Source organism: Oncorhynchus mykiss, chromosome 12 (genome assembly GCF_057628025.1).
Source record: "Oncorhynchus mykiss isolate SJ-2025 chromosome 12, ASM5762802v1, whole genome shotgun sequence".
Taxonomy (NCBI): domain Eukaryota; kingdom Metazoa; phylum Chordata; class Actinopteri; order Salmoniformes; family Salmonidae; genus Oncorhynchus; species Oncorhynchus mykiss.
Genome location: NC_143033.1, coordinates 2,426,376 through 2,452,049, shown reverse-complemented (window position 1 = coordinate 2,452,049; position 25,674 = coordinate 2,426,376). Strand labels below are relative to the sequence as shown.

Below are 25,674 nucleotides of genomic sequence, written 5' to 3'. Positions count from 1 at the left end.
TAGTCCTATATGTTTTAATAAGGTTAGTATCACACCTCATGTAGACTAGTCCATAGTCCTATATGTTTTAATAAGGATAGTATCACACCTCATGTAGCCTAGTCCATAGTCCTATAAGGTTAGTATCACACCTCATGTAGTCTAGTCCATAGTCCTATAAGGTTAGTATCACACCTCATGTATCCTAGTCCATAGTCCTATAAGGTTATTATCACACCTCATGTAGTCTAGTCCATAGTCCTATAAGGTTAGTATCACACCTCATGTATCCTAGTCCATAGTCCTATATGTTTTAATAAGGTTTGTATCACAACTAAAGCGGCCAAGTAACTCCAAACAAGCCTATAGGCCTAGAACCCTGGAACACGATTAGAGAGCACATAGCCTATAGGCCTAGAACCCTGGAACACGGTTAGAGAGCACATAGCCTATAGGCCTAGAACCCTGGAACACGGTTAGAGAGCACATAGCCTTGAACCCTGGAACACGGTTAGATAGCACATAGCCTATAGGCCTAGAACCCTGGAACACGGTTAGAGAGCACATAGCCTACAGAGCCTAGAACCCTGGAACACGGTTAGAGAGCACATAGCCTATAGGAATAGAACCCTGGAACACGGTTGGAGAGCACATAGCCTACAGAGCCTAGAACCCTGGAACACGGTTAGAGAGCACATAGCCTATAGGAATAGAACCCTGGAACACGGTTAGAGAGCACATAGCCTACAGAGCCTAGAACCCTGGAACATGGTTAGAGAGCACATAGCATACAGAGCTTAGTGAAATACTTCATCGACCAATCGCATTTGAAAACAGAGTTTTGACTGGCCACTTCTGAGCAAGAGGACAAGTACATTAGAGTGTCTAGTTTGAGAAACAGACGCCTCACAAGTCCTCAACTGGCAGCTTTATTAAATAGTTCCCGCAAAACAACAGTGTCAACGTCAACAGTGAAGAGGAGACTGCAAGATGCTGGACTTCTAGGCAGATTTACAAAGAAAAAGTAATATCTCAGACTGGCCAATAAAAAGAAAAGATTAAGATCGGCAAAAGAACACAGACACTGGACAGGGGAAGATTGGAAAAATGTGTTTTGGACAGACGAATGTGTTTGGATCACAAAGAACATTTGTGAGACGCAGAAAAAATGAAAAGATGCTGGAGGAGTGATTGATACCAACTGTCTGGTGGAGGCAATGTGATGGTCTGGGGGTGCTTTGGTGGAGGCAATGTGATGGTCTGGGGGTGCTTTGGTGATGGTAAAGTGGGAGATTAGTTCAGGGTAAAAGGGATCTTGAAGAAGGAAGGCTATCACCCAAAGCACAGCTCCAAACAATGCAATAACTATTTAGGGAAGAAGCAGTCAGCTGGTATTCTGTTTATAATGGAGTGACCAGCACAGTCACTGGATCTCAACCCCATTGAGCTGTTGTGGGAGCAACTTGCCCAGAAGTGCCCATCAAGCCAATCCAACTTGTGGGAGGTGCATCAGGAAGCATGGGGTGAAATCTCTTCAGATTACCTCAACAAATTAACAACTAGAATGCCAAAGGTCTGCAAGGCCCCTAAAGGCTGCAAATTGAAGATTCTTTGACGAGAGCAAAGTTTGGAGTACGGAATATTATTATTTCAATTAAAAATCATTCTTTCTAACCTTGTCAATGTCTTGACTATATTTCCTATTAATTTTGCAACTCATGGAAAACAAGGACATTTCTAAGTCACCCCAAACCTTTGAATGGTATAGTATATATATTTCTCAGGTGAATACTGTACATACAAGTGCAATTTTAGTAGCATGTAATATGTTTATGTAAAGTGTATGTTTATTTTTTTACAAAAAGCTGTAAAAGGATTTTCTCAGAGAAAGACTTGAGCTCCTTGATAAGAGAGAAGTTAGAATCTGAGATAGACTTCAGGTACACTGCTGCTACTCGGTGTTTATTATCTATGCATTGTCACTTCACCCCCACCTACATGTACAAATGATCTCAATTAACCTGTAATTAACACTGACTCGGCACCGGTGCCCCCTGTATATAGCCTCGTTTTTGTTATTCTTATTCTGTTACTTTTTATTATGAATTATTATTTTAGCCTACTTTAGCCTAAAAAAACTATTCTTGAACTGCACTGTTGGTTAATAAGGAAGCATTTCACGGTGAAGTCTACACTTGTTGTATTCGGCGCAAGTGACAAATAAAGTTTCATTTGATTTGATAGTGTTTGAGTTTTAGCTTATAGGAAGGGAGGAAGGGATAGGAAGGGAGGAGCGAAATGGAGTCTTGGTCAGATTTGCCGAAAGGAGGGCGGGGGAGGGCCTTGTATGCATCGCGGAAGTTAGAGTAGCAGTGATCCAGTGTTTTTCCAAGGTGAGTGCTACAGTCAATATGCTGATAGAATTTAGGTAGCCTTGTTCTCAAATGCTTGCTTTGATAAAATCCCCAGCTAATGCATCCTCAGGATATATGATTTCCAGTTTGCATAAACTCCAGTGAAGTTCCTTGAGGGCCGTCGTGGTTTCGGCTTGAGGGGGTCAGATGGAGAATTCCCTTGTTTCCAAAGTTTCCTAAGGACTAGAAGATAATACGGTCAGCATTTGATTGATTGTGAGGCATTCTAGGTCAGGTGACCTAGGTCAGGTGACCTAGAATGAAACATACACCCCCACCCTTCTTCTTCCCGGAGAGATGGCTTTTTTAATTTTAATTTTTTTTGGTTGAATTTACCCCCTCTTTCTCCCCAATTTCCAATCGTTTTTTAGTAGCTACTATCTTGTCTCATCGCTACAACTCCCGTACGGGCTCGGGAGAGACGAAGGTTGAAAGTCATGCGTCCTCCGATACACAACCCAACCAAGACACACTGCTTCTTAACACAGGGCGGGGGAGGGCATCCAACCCGGAAGCCAGCCGCACCAATGTGTCAGAGGAAACACCATGCACCTGGCAGCCTTGGTTAGCGCGCACTGTGCCCGGCCCGTCACAGGAGTCGCTGGTGCGCGATGAGACAAGGATATCCCTACCGGCCAAACCCTCCCTAACCCGGACAACGCTAGGCCAATTGTGCATCGCCCCACGGACCTCCCGGTCGCAGCCGGTTACGACAGAGCCTGGGCGCGAACACAGAGTCTCTGGTGGCACAGCTGGCGCTGCAGTACAGTGCCCTTAACCACTGCGCCAGCCGAGATGTTTATTGTTGTCGGAGCGATGCACAAAGAGTCCAGGTGGCTGTATCGACTACGACAGCATATACAGAGAGAGCCATGTTTCCGTGAAACAGAGGATAGGGAGGCAGTAAAATCCCTGAAGTCTCTCTGGAAAGCAATCCTTTCCCTAATTTAGTCTACCTTGTTATCTAGAGACTGTACATTAGTGAGTAATATACTCGGAAGCGGCGGGTGATGTGAACGCCTCTGAAGTCTGACCAGAAGACTGCTCCATCTACTCCTTCTCCGGCGGTGTTGTTTTGGGTCAGCCTCTGGAATCAGTTCAAATGCCCTGGGTGGTTCAGACAAAGGATCCGTTTCGGGAAAGTCGTATTCCTGGTCATAGTAGTGATGATAATTTGGAGTAGTTCTGATATCCAATGGTTCTTTGAGGCTATATGTAATAATACAATATTTTCTGGGCAAAAAATGAAAGAAATACTACATAAAACAACAAAATACTGCAAAGTTTCCTAAGGACTAGAAATGAGGCATCCGTCGCTGTCAGCGCCATCTTACCAAGATGCCTCTTGGCGAACTGCAAGTGGGCTGTCGTGTGCGTTTTCTGAGGAGTGGCTTCTGTTTGGCCACTCTACCATAAAGGCCCGATTGATTGAATGCTGCAGAGATGGTTGTATTTCTGGAAGGTTCAATGTATGACCATATTAGAGACACATATTTCCCTCAGATTACACAGATCCACAAAGAATTCAATTCACAACTCCCATATCTACTGGGTGAAATACCACAGTGTTCCATCACAGCAGCAAGATTTGTGACCTGTTGCCACAAGAAAAGGGCAACCAGTGAAGAACAAACACCATTGTAAATACAACCCATATGTATGTATAAATATGTTTTTACAATTTGCACATCGTTACAACACTGTATTTTGACAAAATATGACAATTGAAATGTCTATATTATTTTTTTTATGTGTAATGTTTACTGTTCATTTTTATTATCTATTTCACTTGCTTTGGCAATGCAAACATGTTTCCCATGCCAATAAAGAGAGAGGGAGACAATCATTAGATCACTCTTTCCAGAGGAAATCAGAGGGAAACAGAGTCTCCAACCCTCCAAATCCTGCTTTTCCACCCGGAACAAACCCGTACTGCCTCCCTATTCCCTATATAGTGCACTACTTTAGACCAGAGCCCTATGGAACCCTATTCTCTATATAGTGCACTACTTTAGACCAGAGCCCTATGGAACCCTATTCCCTATATAGTGCACTACTTTAGACCAGAGCCCTATTGAACCCTATTCCCTATATAGTGCACTACTTTAGACCAAAGCCCTATAGAACCCTATTCCCTATATATAGTGCACTACTTTAGACCAGAGCCCTATGGAACCCTATTCCCTATATAGTGCACTACTTTAGACCAGAGCCCTATGGAACCCTATTCCCTATGTAGTGCACTACTTTAGACCAGAGCCCTATGGAACCCTATTCCCTATATATAGTGCACTACTTTAGACCAGAGCCCTATGGAACCCTATTCCCTATATAGTGCACTACTTTAGACCAGAGCCCTATGGAACCTTATTCCCTATATAGTGCACTACTTTAGACCAGAGCCCTATGGAACCCTATTCCCTATATAGTGCACTACTTTAGGCCAGAGCCCTATGGAACCCTATTCCCTATATATAGTGCACTACTGTAGACCAGAGCCCTATGGAACCCTATTCCCTATATAGTGCACTACTTTAGACCAGAGCCCTATGGAACCCTATTCCCTATATAGTGCACTACTTTAGACCAGAGCCCTATGGAACCCTATTCCCTATATAGTGCACTACTTTAGACCAGAGCCCTATGGAACCCTATTCCCTATATAGTGCACTACTTTAGACCAGAGCCCTATGGAACCCTATTCCCTATATAGTGCACTACTTTAGACCAGAGCCCTATGGAACACTATTCCCTATGTAGTGCACTACTTTAGACCAGAGCCCTATAGAACCCTATTCCCTATATAGTGCACTACTTTAGACCAGAGCCCTATGGAACCCTATTCCCTATATATAGTGCACTACTTTAGACCAGAGCCCTATGGAACCCTATTCCCTATATAGTGCACTACTTTAGACCAGAGCCCTATGGAACCCTATTCCCTATATAGTGCACTACTTTAGACCAGAGTCCTATGGAACCCTATTCCCTATATAGTGCACTACTTTAGACCAGAGCCCTATGGAACCCTATTCCCTATGTAGTGCACTACTTTAGACCAGAGCCCTATGGAACCCTATTCCCTATGTAGTGCACTACTTTAGACCAGAGCCCTATAGAACCCTATTCCCTATATAGTGCACTACTTTAGACCAGAGCCCTATGGAACCCTATTCCCTATATATAGTGCACTACTTTAGACCAGAGCCCTATGGAACCCTATTCCCTATATAGTGCACTACTTTAGACCAGAGCCCTATGGAACCCTATTCCCTATATAGTGCACTACTTTAGACCAGAGCCCTATGGAACCCTATTCCCTATATAGTGCACTACTTTAGACCAGAGCCCTATGGAACCCTATTCCCTATATAGTGCACTACTTTAGATAAGAGCCCTATGGAACCCTATTCCCTATATAGTGCACTACTTTAGACCAGAGCCCTATGGAACCCTATTCCCTATATAGTGCACTACTTTAGACCAGAGCCCTATGGAACCCTATTCCCTATATATAGTGCACTACTTTAGACCAGAGCCCTATGGAACCCTATTCCCTATATAGTGCACTACTTTAGACCAGAGCCCTATGGAACCCTATTCCCTATATGGTGCACTACTTTAGACCAGAGCCCTATGGAACCCTATTCCCTATATAGTGCACTACTTTAGACCAGAGCCCTATAGAACCCTATTCCCTATATAGTGCACTACTTTAGATAAGAGCCCTATGGAACCCTATTCCCTATATAGTGCACTACTTTAGACCAGAGCCCTATGGAACCCTATTCCCTATATAGTGGACTACTTTAGACCAGAGCCCTATGGAACCCTATTCCCTATATAGTGCACTACTTTAGACCAGAGCCCTATGGAACCCTATTCCCTATGTAGTGCACTACTTTAGACCAGAGCCCTATAGAACCCTATTCCCTATATAGTGCACTACTTTAGAACAGAGCCCTATGGAACCCTATTCCCTATATATAGTGCACTACTTTAGACCAGAGCCCTATGGAACCCTATTCCCTATATAGTGCACTACTTTAGACCAGAGCCCTATGGAACCCTATTCCCTATATAGTGCACTACTTTAGACCAGAGCCCTATGGAACCCTATTCCCTATATAGTGCACTACTTTAGACCAGAGCCCTATGGAACCCTATTCCCTATATAGTGCACTACTTTAGACCAGAGCCCTATGGAACCCTATTCCCTATATATAGTGCACTACTTTAGACCAGAGCCCTATGGAACCCTATTCCCTATATAGTGCACTACTTTAGACCAGAGCCCTATGGAACCGTATTCCCTATATAGTGCACTACTTTAGACCAGAGCCCTATGGAACCCTATTCCCTATATATAGTGCACTACTTTAGACCAGAGCCCTATGGAACCCTATTCCCTATATATAGTGCACTACTTTAGACCAGAGCCCTATGGAACCCTATTCCCTATATATAGTGCACTACTTTAGACCAAAGCCCTATAGAACCCTATTCCCTATATAGTGCACTACTTTAGACCAGAGCCCTATGGAACCCTATTCCCTATATAGTGCACTACTTTAGACCAGAGACCTATGGAACCCTATTCCCTATATAGTGCACTACTTTAGACCAGAGCCCTATGGAACCCTATTCCCTATATATAGTGCACTACTTTAGACCAAAGCCCTATAGAACCCTATTCCCTATATATAGTGCACTACTTTAGACCAGAGACCTATGGAACCCTATTCCCTATATAGTGCACTACTTTAGACCAGAGACCTATGGAACCCTATTCCCTATATAGTGCACTACTTTAGACCAGAGCCCTATGGAACCCTATTCCCTATATATAGTGCACTACTTTAGACCAGAGACCTATAGAACCCTATTCCCTATATATAGTGCACTACTTTAGACCAGAGACCTATGGAACCCTATTCCCTATATAGTGCACTACTTTAGACCAGAGACCTATGGAACCCTATTCCCTATATAGTGCACTACTTTAGACCAGAGCCCTATGGAACCCTATTCCCTATATATAGTGCACTACTTTAGACCAAAGCCCTATAGAACCCTATTCCCTATATATAGTGCACTACTTTAGACCAGAGCCCTATGGAACCCTATTCCCTATATAGTGCACTACTTTAGACCAGAGACCTATGGAACCCTATTCCCTATATAGTGCACTACTTTAGACCAGAGCCCTATGGAACCCTATTCCCTATATATAGTGCACTACTTTAGACCAAAGCCCTATAGAACCCTATTCCCTATATATAGTGCACTACTTTAGACCAGAGCCCTATGGAACCCTATTCCCTATATAGTGCACTACTTTAGACCAGAGCCCTATGGAACCCTATTCCCTATGTAGTGCACTACTTTAGACCAGAGCTCTATGGAACCCTATTCCCTATATATAGTGCACTACTTTAGACCAAAGCCCTATAGAACCCTATTCCCTATATAGTGCACTACTTTAGACCAGAGCCCTATGGAACCCTATTCCCTATGTAGTGCACTACTTTAGACCAGAGCCCTATGGAACCCTATTCCCTATATATAGTGCACTACTTTAGACCAAAGCCCTATAGAACCCTATTCCCTATATATAGTGCACTACTTTAGACCAGAGCCCTATGGAACCCTATTCCCTATATAGTGCACTACTTTAGACCAGAGCCCTATGGAACCCTATTCCCTATGTAGTGCACTACTTTAGACCAGAGCTCTATGGAACCCTATTCCCTATATATAGTGCACTACTTTAGACCAAAGCCCTATAGAACCCTATTCCCTATATAGTGCACTACTTTAGACCAGAGCCCTATGGAACCCTATTCCCTATGTAGTGCACTACTTTAGACCAGAGCCCTATGGAACCCTATTCCCTATATATAGTGCACTACTTTAGACCAAAGCCCTATAGAACCCTATTCCCTATATATAGTGCACTACTTTAGACCAGAGCCCTATGGAACCCTATTCCCTATATAGTGCACTACTTTAGACCAGAGCCCTATGGAACCCTATTCCCTATGTAGTGCACTACTTTAGACCAGAGCCCTATGGAACCCTATTCCCTATATAGTGCACTACTTTAGACCAGAGCCCTATAGAACCCTATTCCCTATGTAGTGCACTACTTTAGAAATGCAAAATTTGGACCCTTCTCAAAATCAGTGCATATTCAGTAAATGGAAAAGGGCTCCATATGGGATGCAAACATTATCCTTTTAGCGACCACCATACTCTCCCACAGCTCCATTTACTACCTGTTACTGCTGTGTGATTTAAATCAACTGACTGTTACTGCTGTACCTCTCTAGGGTACGTGGGATGCATTTCAATTAACAGGTGTCCCTTGTTAACCTCTCTAGGGTACGTGGGATGCTAGCGTCCATCTGGCCAACATCCAGTGAGGTTGCAGAGCGACAAATTCAATTACAGAAATGCTCATTATAAAAATTCAGAAAACAAAACATATTTTACGTAGGTTTAAAGATGAACTTCTTGTTAAACCAACCACAGTGTCATATTTATAAAATGCTTTTTGGCGAAAGCATAACTAGCCCAGAACATACCTAGCCCAGAACATAGCCCAGTTGACAAATTATAACAAAGAGTAACCAGCCAAGCAGAAGCGTTACAAAACTCAGAAATAGAGATACAATGAATCCCTTACCTTTGATGATCTTCATATGGTGGCAATCAGAAGACATTAATTTACTCAATAAATGTTCCTTTTGTTCGATGAAGTCTCTTTATATCCAAAAACCTCAGTTTTGTTAGCGCGTTTTCTTCTGTAATCCACAGGCTCAAACTCAGTCAAAACAATCAGACAAAAAAATCCAAATTGTATCCGTAAAGTTCATGGAAACATGTCAAACGATGTTTATATTCAATCCTCAGGTTTTTTTTTAGCCTAAATGATCTATAATATTTCAACCAGACAATAACGGCATCAATATAAAAGGTAAACAAGAAATGCACATGCGCCTGAAAAAACTCTGCATCATGTTAGGGTCCACTCGTTCAGACTGGTCTTACTCCCTCATTTTTAAGAATACAAGCCTGAAACGATTTTAAAGACTGTTAACATCTAGTGGAAGGCATAGGAACTGCAAATGGAGTTCTAAGTCAATGGATACTGTAATGGCATTGAATAGAAAACTACAAAACCAACAAAAAAAACTACTTCCGGAATGGATTTTCCTCAGGTTTTCGCCTGCTAAATCAGTTCTGTTATACTCACATACACTATTTTAACAGTTTTGGAAACTTTAGAGTGTTTTCTATCAACATCTACCAGTTATATGCATATCATATCTTCTGGGCCCGAGTAACAGGCCATTTAATTTGGGCATACTTTTCATCCAAAATTCCGAATGCTGCCCCCTACCCTAGAGAGGGTAAGCAAACCAGACGGCACAATTTTCATGTTTATTTTTTTAATGGCTAGCCAGGAGCACGCTCCAACACTCAGACATAATTTACATGTAGCCAGGAGCACGCATTGGGGAAAGGTTCCCGTGGGGGTTGCCATGGAAGCCAAGAAAGGGAGTGAAGTGTGTGTGTGTGTGTGTGTGTGTGTGCGCGTGTGTGTGTGTGTGTGTGTGTGTGTGTGTGTGTGTGTGTGTGTGTGTGTGTGTGTGTGTGTGTGTGTGTGTGTGTGTGTGTGTGTGTGTGTGTGTGTGTGTGTGTGTGTGTGTGTGTGTGTGTGTGTGTGCTCAAACAGACATGCATGTGGGGGTCTGGGAGAGGAAGTGTGTCCATCTGATGAATAGGAAAGTGCCTGAACTCAATTTTATACACTAATTGTAATCTCACCCATTCATTCATCATGACTGGTCATTTTTGACTGGGAACAACACAGGTGTACAAAAGTTAAATAAAACACCCCACATTTTATGAAAATCATCAAAACATTTTTTGTGTGTGTTCAGATGCCCTGTGTGGATAAAGTCATGTAAATCGGTCCAATTAGATCGGAAGAGGAGGGTTAAAAAGTTGTACCACCGGATGGGCCCCAGCCATCCGTCCGTAAGTCTCTGCTCTTTTAATCTGTGGTGATGTTTTGTTCTATCTGGTATCCAGTAGTTGCCAACTGTGACCAGGCTAAGAGCTAGTTGGCTAAATAGCAAACGTTAGCTGGCTGACTTAGATAGTATTATATATGTATATCCAAAATGTTGGTTTACTTGTAACTGTATCTAGGTGTTGATAGCAATTGGCTGACTCATGCTAACAGTAGCTAATTGGCTAGCAGTAGCTGATTACCAAGTTTTGTCTTCTGCCGAAGTCGGTTCCTCTCGGTCGGCGGTCGGCGTCGCCGGTCTTCTAGACATCATCAATCCACTTTTCATTTTCCATTTGTTTTGTCTCGTCTTCTCACACACCTGGTGTCTTTGTGCAGTAGTGTTTATTGTAAGTGCACGTCTTCTCTGGTGCGCGACGGGTTTTATACCTTTTTTGTTTGTGGTTAGGGTTACCGGTGATTTTATGAATAAAACTGCTCCGTTGATTACCAAGTTTTGCTGCGCCTGACTTCCCTGCCGCCAGTTACGCCAGTCCCTCACACAACCGAGGATTTGTAAAAAATACGTTCAGAAAAAATCAGCTTGTAGGTGAAGTCATCAGTACAAATGATTTGGTTTAACTTGAAGTTGTACATTTTAAATTATTTTTGGCTGGAGTTATAAGGAATAGGCTTACTATACTACATCACACCAATCTGATCAGGTTTATGTAATAACTCAAAGAAAAAGAAAAATGAGGTGTAACTTTGCGTTGAGACTTTGGATGCGTATGCAAATCCATATGTTACATGTGGTTAAGGTTATGCTACCTAGCTTTTAAATTTGCTGATGACACGATGATGGTAGGACTGATAACAGAGGACGTTTAGACAGCCTATAGGGAGGAGGTCAGTGGCCTCAACTTCAACTTTAACAAGACAAAGTTGCTGATCATGGACCAAAGAAAATGGAGGGCTGAGCACCCCCCCATCCGCATCATTTCGAGAGCTTCAAGTTGCTTCATCACCGCTTGGTGTGGTAACTGCTTGGCATCCGACCGCATGGCACTATAGAGGGTAAGTGTGTTACTGTGGCCGAACTCCCTGCCGTCCAGGACCTCTATACCAGAGGGAGTCCGTTCTCTTAGCTACAAGCGGTACCGATGCACCAAGTCTGGAACCAACAGAACTCTGAACAGCTCCTCCCCCAAGCTAGAAGACTGCTAAACAAGACTGCTAAATAGTTAAATCAAATCAAATTTATTTATAAAGCCCTTCGTACATCAGCTGATATCTCCAAGTGCTGTACAGAAACCCAGCCTAAAACCCCAAACAGCAAGCAATGCAGGTGTAGAAGCACAGTGGCTAGGAAAAACTCCCTAGAAAGGCCAAAACCTAGGAAGAAACCTAGAGAGGAACCAGGCTATGTGGGGTGGCCAGTCCTCTTCAGGCTGTGCCAGGTGGAGATTATAACAGAACATGGCCAAGATGTTCAAATGTTCATAGATGACCAGCAGGGACCGAATAATAATAATCACAGTAGTTGTCAAGGGTGCAGCAGGTCAGCATCTCAGGAGTAAATGTCAGTTGACGTTTCATGGCCGATCATTCAGAGTATCTCTACCGCTCCTGCTGTCTCTAGAGAGTTGAAAACAGCAGGTCTGGGACAGGTAGCACGTCCAGTGAACAGGTCAGGGTTCCATAGCCACAGACAGAACAGTTGAAACTGGAGCAGCAGCACGGCCAGGTGGACTGGGGACAGCAAGGAGTCATCAGGCCAGGTAGTCCTGAGGCATTGTCCTAGGGCTCAGGTCCTCAGAGAGAGAGAGAATAAAAGAAAGAGAGAAAGAAAGAGAGAAAGAAAGAGCGAAAGAAAGAATTAGAGAGAGCATACTTAAATTCACACAGGACACCGGATAAGACAGGAGAAATACTCCAGATATAACAGAGTGACCCTAGCTCCCCGACACATAAACTACTGCAGCATAAATACTGGAGCCTGAGACAGGAGGGGTCTGAAGACACTCTGGCCCCATCCGAGGACACCCCCGGACAGGGCCAAACAGGCAGGATATAACCCCACACACTTTGCCAAAGCACAGCCCCCACACCACTAGAGGGATATCTTCGACCACCAACTTACCATCCTGAGACAAGGCCGAGTATAGCCCACAAAGATCTCTCTGTGATGGTTGCTGATAATGGGCTTCTTACATGAACAAAAAACCTGCCGTTTCCTGCCGTTTGTAAACGTGAAGGCATGTCCCTGGCAATAGATTGTTCTTTTTTCTATATGGCGTTTGTGCATCAGCATACATTTCCAGAATTTCCTTGAATGTTGCAGTGAACTAGGCTTCAATCTGACTCTGTTGAGCAACACAAGGGCTGCTTTTACCAACATGGCTGGGCCCACTTTCTTCTCTCCTTCCCCCACACACACTCTATCCCTCCCTCTCGCTCTATCTCCCGCGGTCTTCTCCCTCCCTCTCTCTCTCTATGTCTCTCTCTGCTGTATGAACTAAAGAGAGTGTGCCCAAACCAAAGGTCCTGCAGTTGCTCACAACTTCAAAAGCTGAAACTCGAGTCCCTCTGCAACTTCACAATAAACCAAATAAAGAAGCTGGGAGGCTGGAACAGAAGCGGAGGAAAACATGCCCAACAGAGAGAGAGAGCAGCTTGAACACTGAGAGGGTGGTGGTGGGGGGTGACCATTTGGGGAGCAGCATGACCACTTAGTGAAATAAAAGCAGAAAGAAATAATATACAGATGAAACAACTGCAACAGTGATGAATGTCATTAGGTGGGAGGATTACAAGCAGCAGGAGAAAGAATGTCCTTAGTGGGAGTAGCAGAGTTTTTACCATGATGCTCCTGTACTGCGTCTGAGGGATTGAAGTGGGGAGAACAGGCCTTGGTGGCTGGGGGGTCTTTACTGTATTATTCACTGTAGTGTTTTTTACGGATATAACAGTATAGTATATTAACCTAGGAAGAAACCTAGAGAGGAACTACGCTCTGAGAGGTGGCCAGTGCTCTTTTGGCTGTGCCCAGGGGAGATTATACGAGTACATGGCCATTAAGGCCAGATCTTCCTTCAAGATGTTTAAACGGTCATAGATGACCATCAGGGTCAAATAATAATCGCAGTGGTTGTCGAGGGTGCAACAGGTCAGTACCTCAGGAGTAAATGTCAGTTGGCTTTTCATAGCCAAGAATTCAGAGGTCGAGATAGCAGGTGTGGTTAATAGGGATGGATGGATGGAGAGAGAGAGAGAGAGAGAGAGAGAGAGAGAGAGAGAGAGAGAGAGAGAGAGGGAGAGAGAGAGAGAGAGAGAGAGAGAGAGAGAGAGCAAACAAAAAACGATGCATTCCTCAGCCTAATCAGCACCACAGGTAACTTCCACAAAGCTGCAAACAATCTGAGACAAGGCAAGAAGGGCCTTCTATGCCATCAAAAGGAACATAAAATTTGACATACCAATTAGAATCTGTCTAAAATACTTGAATCAGTTATAGAACACATTGCCCTTCATGGTTGTGAGTTCTAGAGTCCGCTCACCAACCAAGAATTCACAAAATGGGGCAAACACCAAATCGAGATTCTGCATGCAGAAGTCTGCAAAAATATGCTCCGTGTACAACGTAAAACACCAAATAATGCAGAGCAGAATTAGGCCAATACCTGCTAATGATCAAAATCTTGAAAAGAGATGTAAAAGGAAACAATTCCCAAACCTTCTATTACATAGCCATCACCTACAGAGAGATGAACCTGGAGAAGAGTCCCCTAAGCAAGCTGGTCCTGGGGCTCTCTTCACAAACACCAGGACAGCAGCACAATTAGACCCAACCAAATCATGAGAAAACAAATAGATAATTACTTGACACATTGGAAAGAATTAACAAAAAAATTTTTGCAAACTAGAATGCTATTTGGCCCTAAACAGAGAGTAAACAGTGGCAGAATACCTGACCACTGTGACTGACCCAAACTTCAGGAAAGCTTTACAGAGCTTCAGAGAGAGAGAGAGCTAATAGAGAGTTAAGAGAGAGATGAGAGAGCTAAGAGAGAGCTAAGAGACCACTAAGAGAGAGTTAAGAGAGAGTTAAGAGAGAGCTTAAAGAGCACTAAGAGAGAGTTAAGAGAGCACTAAGAAAGAGCTAAGAGAGCACTAAGAGAGAGAGCTAAAAGAGCACTAAGAGGGCACTAAGAGACAGCTAAGAGAGAGTTGAGAGAGCTAAGAGACCACTAAGAGAGAGTTAAGAGAGAGTTAAGAGAGCACTAAGAGAGTTAAGAGAGAGCTAAGAGAGCACTAAGAGAGAGAGCTAAGAGAGAGCTAAGAGAGCACTAAGAGAGAGCTAAGAGAGTTAAGAGAGCGCTAAGAGAGCACTAAGAGACAGAGAGATGAGACTATCCCTCCATCCCCCACATAACAGAGCTTTGCTCTTGCCCAAGTTTACATTAGCTGACAAAGCTCCCTCGTACACACCCATACGTGTCCTGCAGTCTCCGGCGTAGGAGGCCCAGACAATAATCAATGGCTAGTGTATATGACATCCCCGCTGGGGGGCAACCTTGTCTAATGCCGCGTCTCACCCAGACTGGCCTACTGAGCCCCCCTCCCACCTTGACCATACATGACGCCCCAGCATACAACATCTTCACACAGGCCAAAAAAACTTTCCCCAAACCCAAGCATAGACATTACATTAATCTATAATAAGCCTTCTCTTGGTCTACAGAGACCAGTTCAAAGTTCACATTAGAAACTATTGACAAGTCCAACGTATCCCTGTTGAAGAACAAGTTGTCCATGATTGAGCGTCCTGGTACACAATATGTCTGGTCCTTGAGGACTATAGAGTCCAGACGGAACTTCAGTCTGTTAGCGAGGACCTTGGCAAATGTCTTGTAGTCTGCACAGAGCAATGCCACAGGCCTCCAGTTCTCAAGTTCACACAAGTCCCCTTTTTTGGGAAGGAGAGTCAGAGCCGCCCGACAGCATCATCGGCAACTCCAACACATTCACGTAACACGCAAAAGAAGTCCTGTCCAATTATTCCCCAGAATTTTTTATAAAACTCCACTGGGAGTCCATCGACCTCCAGTGCACGACCGGGGGACATCTGGGTTACAGCCTCGTTCATGGGACAACAGGGGAATGTCAATTTCATCCCTGTGTGCCATAGAGGGTTTAGGGAGTTCTGCAAACAAAATCTGAGCACACAGGATCACACAGTTCTGCCCTATACAATAAAACTCCACAGTCCGCTCCCGCATCTCCCCCACCACAGAGGTCACCTGACAGCCACAGACCTTGGCTTCACCACTCTGTCTTTCCAAACAAAAGAAGAAAGAACTGGGAGCTTTTACAAGCTTTTACTTTTTGCTCCCTTTGTTTTAACCTGGAAAAAACTCCCCAGTTTGCCCCACAAGCTCTTCCTCCACTTCAATGATATGACGCTCGAGACGCTCTAGCCTCTGAGGATGAGAGCACTGTATACTGTTGACAGAAATGCCGAATTTGGACTTTTCCAACATCCCACAATTGACTCAGAGACTCATACTCCTCTCTTTGCAGCCCCCACCTTTCCCAAAAAGTCTGTAAACCTGAGCAAAAAGAGGTATCTTTACATTAAACTTCCAATAGGATGCCTGCCGAGGCCCTGGTGAAATATACAGCCGAGCCATGGTTAAGTGGTGATCTGAAAAACCCACCTGGAGAATGTTAGCACCCAACAGCCCATTTCAATGATTCCTGGAGATGTAAAAACCGATGGGGTCGGGCTGCACTCAAGCCCCAAAGACCTTCACCCATGTCTACTGTCTTGTGTTGGGATATCTAGCTCTGCAAACATCTACTAGGTCAACCTGCTTAATGATGTCTCTTAACACCCCCACTGAGTCTGAATGAGGTTCCTCCCCATTTCCATCTATAACATGACTAGACCCAGCCTCATCTACATCACCATCTATAACCTGACTAGACCCAGCCTCATCTACACGTCCATCTATAACCTGACTAGACCCAGCCTCATCTACACCTCCATCTATAACCTGACTAGACCCAGCCTCATCTACACCCCTATCTATAACCTGACTAGACCCAGCTTCATCTACACCCCCATCTATAACCTGACTTGGCCCAGCCTCTGCCTGCATCTCATTGCCCCCTCACGTTGACCTTGATTTCCCCGTCTGGTGCTTGTACCCTCACCTTGACTGTGGCCGTTATGTGGGCACACAAAACTCTTATGCCCCAAATCCCCAAGCTCAAAACACCACAGACTATCTGTGCTGGCAAACCCTGTGTAGAGCCCCTCCCCAGGCCTTACTTTAAAATGCAGATTTAACTGTTGCTCATTGTTATTTAGAAACATAAACTCTTGCCTCCGGAATGAAACAACGTGCTTATTGGCATCTGCCTGAAAACCTGCCGACATTACCCAAAAACCGCAAGCAAAGTTATCAAAACGACTCAGCTTTTTCCTGATTTGATCATCTGTAATAAATGGAGGCAGATTCACAACTACCACCCTGATCGAAGGAGTTGAAAGAGATGAAATCGGCACCAAACATCCCTAACAAATATTCCAGTAGCGATCAGCCAACCAAATTCACTCTTTCATGAACACAACCACAGCTTTGTTCATTCTAGAAGCAGAATGTATAAATTCAGCTCCTACCTGTTCACCGACTGTAAGCAGAACCTCCTATACTTTAACTCCATTCTCAGGAACACACCTGAATCCATGCCGTAATGACAGCGTCTCCTCCGCGCTAGGCTGCAAAGCCATCACGCACACCACACAAACTCTAACATTGTGAAACAATAACAGTGGGTACTGCTAAATTTACAGTGTGTTAACCCTCCACCATAGAAACGACAAAGTAAGGAGAGAGCCCTTCACACGGCCTCTCTACTACAAAATACTCCCAGCATGCACAGAGAGAGAGAAAGAGAGAGAGGCAGGGAGAGATATAGAGAGATAGATGCCCACACCCCATTTAGGCCCCCTCAGATAAGACCTATCCCCCTCCTGCCCACCCCATGCCCCCCACTCCCGCAAAGAAGGCCTCAACGTGAAATTCACACACACGCACAGGCCGCGAGCAGGCAAACAGGCCCATCCCCCACTCTTACTCTAGCCCAAGCCAATGGCATGTACCAGATGCTCAGCAGACTCTGCTCACACTAACTTGTCAGTAAACACTAAACAAAAAACAACACAAAGAGTTATCTTTCCAAAACAGAGATATATGGGTAAACCACTTCTCCAATATGTTTGGCTCTACAACAAAGACAAAAACAGCAAAAACATATACGTACACTATACATTATCAAATACAAATCTTAGAATCAACTATTAAAGACGACCAGAACCCACTGGATTCTCCAATTACATTGAATGAACTACAGGACAAAATACAAACCCTCCAACCCAAAAAGGCCTGTGGTATTGATGGTATATCCTTAACGGAATAATAAAATATACAGACCACAAATTCCAATTGGCTATACTTAAACTCTTTAACATCATCCTTAGCTCTGGCATCTTCCCCAATATTTGGAACCAAGGGATGATCACCCCAATCCACAAAACTGGACACAAATTTGACCCCAATAACTACCATGGAATATGCGTCAACAGCAACCTTAGGGAAATCCTCTGCATTATCATTATCATTAACAGCAGACTTGTGAATTTCCTCAGTGAAAACAATGTACTGAGAAAATATCAAATTGGCTTTTTACCAAATTACCGTACGACAGACCACATATTCACCTTGCACACCCTAATTGACAACCAAACAAACCAAAACAAAGGCAAAGTCTTCTCATGCTTTGTTGATTTCAAAAAAAGCTTTTGACTCAATTTGGGATGAAGGTCTGTTATACAAATTGATGAAAAGTGGTGTTGGGGGAAATACATACAACATTATCAAATCCATGTACACAAACAACATGTGTGTGGTTAAAATAGGCAAAAAACACACACATTTCTTCCCACAGGGCTGTGGGGTGAGACAGGGATGCAGCTTAAGCCCCACCCTCTTCGACATATATATCCAAGAATTGGCGAGGGCACTAGAACAGTCTGCAGCACCTGGACTGACCCTACTAGAATCTGAAGTCAAATGTCTACTGTTTGCTGATGGTCTGGTTTCTGTCCCCAACAAAGGAGGGCCAACAGCAGCACCTAGATCTGGGCCCTGGGCCCTGACAGTAAATCTCAGTAAGACAAAAATAATGGTGTTCCAAAAAAGGTCTAGTCGTCAGGACCACAAATACAAATTCCGACTAGACACCATTGCCCTAGAGCACACAAAAAACTATACATACCTTGGCCTAAACATCAGCGCCACAGGTAACTTCCACAAAGCTGTGAACGAGCTGAGAGACTTGGCAAGAAGGGCCTTCTGTGCCATCAAAAGGAACATTCAATTTGACATACCAATTAGGATCTGGCTAAAAATACTTGAATCAGTTATAGAACACATTGCCCTTTCTGGTTGTGAGGTCTGGAGTCCGCTCACCAACCAAGAATTCACAAAATGGGGCAAACACCAAATTGAGACTGCGCAGGCAGAATTCTGCCCCAAAATATTTTGTGTACAACGTAAAACACCAAATAATGCATGCAGAGCAGAATTAGGCCGATACCCGCTAATTATCAAAATCTTGAAAAGAGCCGTTAAATTCTACAACCACCTGAAAGGAAACGATTCCAAAACCTTCCATAACAAAGTCATCACCTACAGAGAGATTAACCTGGTCCCTTAAGCAAGCTGATCCTGGGGCTCTGTTCACAAACACAAACACACCCCACAGAGCCCCAGGACAACAGCACAATTAGACCCAACCAAATCAGGAGAAAAACTGATAATTACTTGACACATTTGAAAGAATTAACAAAAAAATGTAGCAAACTAGAATGCTATTTGGACCTAAACAGAGAGTACACAGTGGCAGAATACCTGACCACTGTGACTGAGTCAACTTTGACTATGTACAGACTCAGTGAGCATAGCCTTGCTATTGAGAAAGGCCACCGTAGGCAGACATGGCTCTCAAAAGAAGACAGGCTATGTGCACACTGCCCACAAAATGAGGTTGAAAATGAGCTGCACTTCCTAACCTGCACTTCCTAACCTCCTGCCCAATGTATGACTCAGATTACACAGTTCCACAAAGAATTCGAAAACAAACCCAATTTTGAGAAACCCCCATATATACTGGGTGAAATACCACAGTTTGACATCACAGCAGCAAGATTTGTGACCTGTCGACACAAGAAAAGGGCAACCAGTGAAGAACAAACACCATTGTAAACACAACCCGTATTGATGTTTATTTATTTTTGTACATTTAACTATTTGCACATCGTTACAACACTGTATATGGACATACGTATTATGACGTTTGAAATGTCTTTATTCTTTTGGAACTTCTGTGAGTGTAACGTTTACTTCTTTCACTTTTGTTTATTATCTTCTTCACTTGCTTTGGCGATGTTAATTTAGGTGTCCAATGCCAAAAAAGCCCTTCAATTGAAATTTTATATATACAGTGCCTTGCGAAAGTATTCGGCCCCCTTGAACTTTGCGACCTTTTGCCACATTTCAGGCTTCAAACATAAAGATATAAAACTGTATTTTTTTTGTGAAGGATCAACAACAAGTGGGACACAATCATGAAGTGGAACGACATTTATTGGATATTTCAAACTTTTTTAACAAATCAAAAACTGAAAAATTGGGCGTGCAAAATTATTCAGCCCCTTTACTTTCAGTGCAGCAAACTCTCTCCAGAAGTTCAGTGAAGATCTCTGAATGATCCAATGTTGACCAAAATGACTAATGATGATGAATTCAATCCACCTGTGTGTAATCAAGTCTCCGTATAAATGCACCTGCACTGTGATAGTCTCAGAGGTCCGTTAAAAGCGCAGAGAGCATCATGAAGAACAAGGAACACACCATGCAGGTCCGAGATACTGTTGTGAAGAAGTTTAAAGCCGGATTTGGATACAAAAAGATTTCCCAAGCTTTAAACATCCCAAGGAGCACTGTGCAAGCGATAATATTGAAATGGAAGGAGTATCAGACCACTGCAAATCTACCAAGACCTGGCCGTCCCTCTGAACTTTCAGCTCATACAAGGAGAAGACTGATCAGAGATGCAGCCAAGAGGCCCATGATCACTCTGGATGAACTGCAGAGATCTACAGCTGAGGTGGGAGACTCTGTCCATAGGACAACAATCAGTCGTATATTGCACAAATCTGGCCTTTATGGAAGAGTGGCAAGAAGAAAGCCATTTCTTAAAGATATCCATAAAAAGTGTCATTTAAAGTTTGCCACAAGCCACCTGGGAGACACACCAAACATGTGGAAGAAGGTGCTCTGGTCAGATGAAACCAAAATGTAACTTTTTGGCAACAATGCAAAACGTTATGTTTGGCGTAAAAGCAACACAGCTGAACACACCATCCCCACTGTCAAACATGGTGGTGGCAGCATCATGGTTTGGGCCTGCTTTTTTTCAGCAGGGACAGGGAAGATGGTTAAAATTGATGGGAAGATGGATGGAGCCAAATACAGGACCATTCTGGAAGAATGGAAACTGATGGAGTCTGCAAAAGACCTGAGACTGGGACGGAGATTTGTCTTCCAACAAGACAATGATCCAAATCATAAAGCAAAATCTACAATGGAATGGTTCAAAAATAAACATATCCAGGTGTTAGAAAGGCCAAGTCAAAGTCCAGACCTGAATCCAATCGAGAATCTGTGGAAAGAACTGAAAACTGCTGTTCACAAATGCTCTCCATCCAACCTCACTGAGCTCGAGCTGTTTTGCAAGGAGGAATGGGAAAAAATGTCAGTCTCTCGATGTGCAAAACTGATAGAGACATACCCCAAGCGACTTACAGCTGTAATCGCAGCAAAAGGTGGTGCTACAAAGTATTAACTTAAGGGAGCTGAATAATTTTGCACGCCCAATTTTTCAGTTTTTGATTGTTAAAAAAGTTTGAAATATCCAATAAATGTCGTTCCACTTCATGATTGTGTCCCACTTGTTGTTGATTCTTCACAAAAAAATACAGTTTTATATCTTTATGTTTGAAGCCTGAAATGTGGCAAAAGGTCGCAAAGTTCAAGGGGGCCGAATACTTTCGCAAGGCATATATATATAGAGAGAGAGAGAGAGAAGTGGGTGAGGTAGGGAACAAAAGGAGGCAGAGGTGGGAGGGTGGGAATGGGAGGAAGGAGGAGCAAGAGGGAGGAGGGGTGCAGGAGGAGAGGGAGGAGGAGAGAGAGGGAGAGGTGTGGGAGAGGGTGGAGGGGAAAGAGGGGAGAGGAAGGCAGACTCCTTAAAAGAGAAGTGGGGAATGTTGAAAATGTTCCCTTAGTTTCCACAACTATGCCGAAAGGAGGAGAAAGGAGAAGAGTTGAGGTACATATTCTGACATTGTGTTGCAGAGTGATTTAAGTTATTAACAGGTCTGTATGAGAACACAGAGTGGACCCAGTATAGAGTTACAAACCTATGTGCTTGATAGTGGTGTTTATTTTCAAGAACTTAATAATATTGTAGTCTATAATACATGTTCGTTGTACTATATAATACATGGTGTACGCTATAATACATGGTGTACTCTATAATACATGGTGTACTATATAATACAATGTACTGTATAATACATGTTGTACTCTATAATACATGTTGTACTATATAATATATGTTGTACTGTTGTTGTACTGTATAATACATGTTCGTTGTACTCTATAATACATGGTGTACTCTATAATACATGGTGTACTATATAATACATGTTGTACTGTATAATACATGTTGTACTGTATAATACATGGTGTACTCTATAATACATGTTGCACTGTATAATACATGTTTGTTGTACTCTATAATACATGTTGTGCTCTATAATACTTGGTGTACTCTATAATACATGGTGTACTATATAATACATGGTGTACTCTATGATACATGGTGTACTATATAATACATGTTGTACTGTATAATACATGTTGTACTGTATAATACATGTTGTACTATATAATATATGTTGTACTGTTGTTGTACTGTATAATACATGTTCGTTGTAATCTATAATACATGTTGTACTGTATAATACATGTTGTACTCTATAATACATGTTGTACTGTATAATACATGTTGTACTCTATAATACATGGTGTACTATATAATACATGTTGTACTCTATAATACATGGTGTACTATATAATACATGTTCGTTGTACTCTATAATACATGTTGTACTGTATAATACATGTTGTACTGTTTAATACATGTTGTACTATATAATATATGTTGTACTGTTGTTGTACTGTATAATACATGTTCGTTGTAATCTATAATACATGTTGTACTCTATAATACATGGTGTACTCTATAATACATGTTCGTTGTACTCTATAATACATGTTGTACTCTATAATACATGTTGTACTGTATAATACATGTTCGTTGTACTCTATAATACATGTTGCACTCTATAATACATGTTGTACTGTACAATACATGTTGTACTGTATAATACATGTTCGTTGTACTCTATAATACATGTTGTACTCTATAATACATGGTGTACTGTATAATACATGTTGTACTATATAATACATGGTGTAATCTATAATATATGGTGTACTATATAATATATGTTGTACTGTTGTTGTACTGTATAACACATGTTGCCTCAAAGTGAAGGGCAGTAGTACACTAACTCTGGTGGAGAGGAGAGGAGAGGACAGGACAGGACAGGACAGGACAGGAGAGGAGAGGAGAGGAGAGGAGAGGAGAGGAGAGGAGAGGAGAGGAGAGGAGAGGAAAGGAAAGGAAAGGAGAGGAGAGGAGAGGAAAAGAGAAGCCTCAGACACCACAGACACCACAGACACCACCAACATCCCAGACACCTCAGACACCACAGACACTTCAGACACCACAGACACCTCAGACACCACAGACACCACATACACCACATACACCACAGACACCACAGGCACCTCAGGCACCACAGACACTTCAGACACTGCCAACACCACAGACACCTCAGACACCACAGACACCTCAGACACCGCAGACACCACAGACACCACTCTGGGTGAGGAGCCCTGACTTGGGTTGCATGGAGTGGTTACTTGGGCTAGTCCAAAATGGCACACTTTTCCCTGTATTGAACACTGTTTCTGACCAGATTCCTCTCTGCCCTAGTTCCCTATATAGATCACTGTTTCTGACCAGATTCCTCTCTGCCCTAGTTCCCTATATAGATCACTGTTTCTGACCAGATCCCTCTCTGCCCTAGTTCCCTATATAGATCACTGTGTCTGACCAGATCCTTATCTGCCCTAGTTCCCTATATAGATCACTGTTTCTGACCAGATCCCTCTCTGCCCTAGTTCCCTATATAGACCACTGTTTCTGACCAGATCCCTATCTGCCCTAGTTCCCTATATAGATCACTGTTTCTGACCAGATCCCTCTCTGCCCTAGTTCCCTATATAGACCACTGTTTCTGACCAGATCCCTCTCTGCCCTAGTTCCCTATATAGATCACTGTTTCTGACCAGATTCCTCTCTGCCCTAGTTCCCTATATAGATCACTGTTTCTGACCAGATCCCTCTCTGCCCTAGTTCCCTATATAGATCACTGTGTCTGACCAGATCCTTATCTGCCCTAGTTCCCTATATAGATCACTGTTTCTGACCAGATCCCTCTCTGCCCTAGTTCCCTATATAGATCACTGTTTCTGCCCAGATCCTTATCTGCCCTAGTTCCCTATATAGATCACTGTTTCTGACCAGATCCCTATCTGCCCTAGTTCCCTATATAGATCACTGTTTCTGACCAGATCCTTATCTGCCCTAGTTCCCTATATAGATCACTGTTTCTGACCAGATCCTTATCTGCCCTAGTTCCCTATATAGATCACTGTTTCTGACCAGATCCTTATCTGCCCTAGTTCCCTATATAGATCACTGTTTCTGACCAGATCCCTCTCTGCCCTAGTTCCCTATATAGATCACTGTTTCTGACCAGATTCTTATCTGCCCTAGTTCCCTATATAGATCACTGTTTCTGCCCAGATCCTTATCTGCCCTAGTTCCCTATATAGATCACTGTTTCTGACCAGATCCTTATCTGCCCTAGTTCCCTATATAGATCACTGTTTCTGACCAGATCCCTATCTGCCCTAGTTCCCTATATAGATCACTGTTTCTGACCAGATCCCTCTCTGCCCTAGTTCCCTATATAGATCACTGTTTCTGACCAGATCCCTCTCTGCCCTAGTTCCCTATATAGATCACTGTTTCTGACCAGATCCTTATCTGCCCTAGTTCCCTATATAGATCACTGTTTCTGACCAGATCCCTCTCTGCCCTAGTTCCCTATATAGATCACTGTTTCTGCCCAGATCCTTATCTGCCCTAGTTCCCTATATAGATCACTGTTTCTGACCAGATCCTTATCTGCCCTAGTTCCCTATATAGATCACTGTTTCTGACCAGATCCCTCTCTGCCCTAGTTCCCTATATAGATCACTGTTTCTGACCAGATCCCTCTCTGCCCTAGTTCCCTATATAGATCACTGTTTCTGACCAGATCCCTATCTGCCCTAGTTCCCTATATAGATCACTGTTTCTGACCAGATCCCTCTCTGCCGTAGTTCCCTATATAGATCACTGTTTCTGACCAGATCCCTCTCTGCCCTAGTTCCCTATATAGATCACTGTTTCTGACCAGATCCCTCTCTGCCCTAGTTCCCTATATAGATCACTGTTTCCGACCAGATCCTTACCTGCCCTAGTTCCCTATATAGATCACTGTTTCTGACCAGATCCTTATCTGCCCTAGTTCCCTATATAGATCACTGTTTCTGACCAGATCCTTATCTGCCCTAGTTCCCTATATAGATCACTGTTTCTGCCCAGATCCTTATCTGCCCTAGTTCCCTATATAGATCACTGTTTCTGCCCAGATCCTTATCTGCCCTAGTTCCCTATATAGATCACTGTTTCTGACCAGATCCTTATCTGCCCTAGTTCCCTATATAGATCACTGTTTCTGACCAGATCCCTCTCTGCCCTAGTTCCCTATATAGATCACTGTTTCTGCCCAGATCCTTATCTGCCCTAGTTCCCTATATAGATCACTGTTTCTGACCAGATCCTTATCTGCCCTAGTTCCCTATATAGATCACTGTTTCTGAC

The 25,674-nt window shown here is 43.2% G+C and overlaps 1 long non-coding RNA gene across 4 annotated transcripts in view; it reads right to left on the bottom strand.

Moving 5' to 3' along the window:
• Positions 1–25,674, bottom strand: part of LOC149979060 (uncharacterized) — a 519,908-nt gene that overhangs the window by 447,226 nt on the left and 47,008 nt on the right. The window contains exon 3 of one of the 4 annotated variants that reach the window (XR_016484846.1): positions 12,204–12,227. The exons of 2 other annotated variants lie outside the window; for them this stretch is intronic. This is a non-coding gene — a long non-coding RNA (uncharacterized LOC149979060). Of the gene's footprint in view, positions 1–12,203; positions 12,228–18,783; positions 18,811–25,674 lie in introns of those variants that run through there. One more of the 4 variants, XR_016484849.1, reaches the window with a different exon arrangement.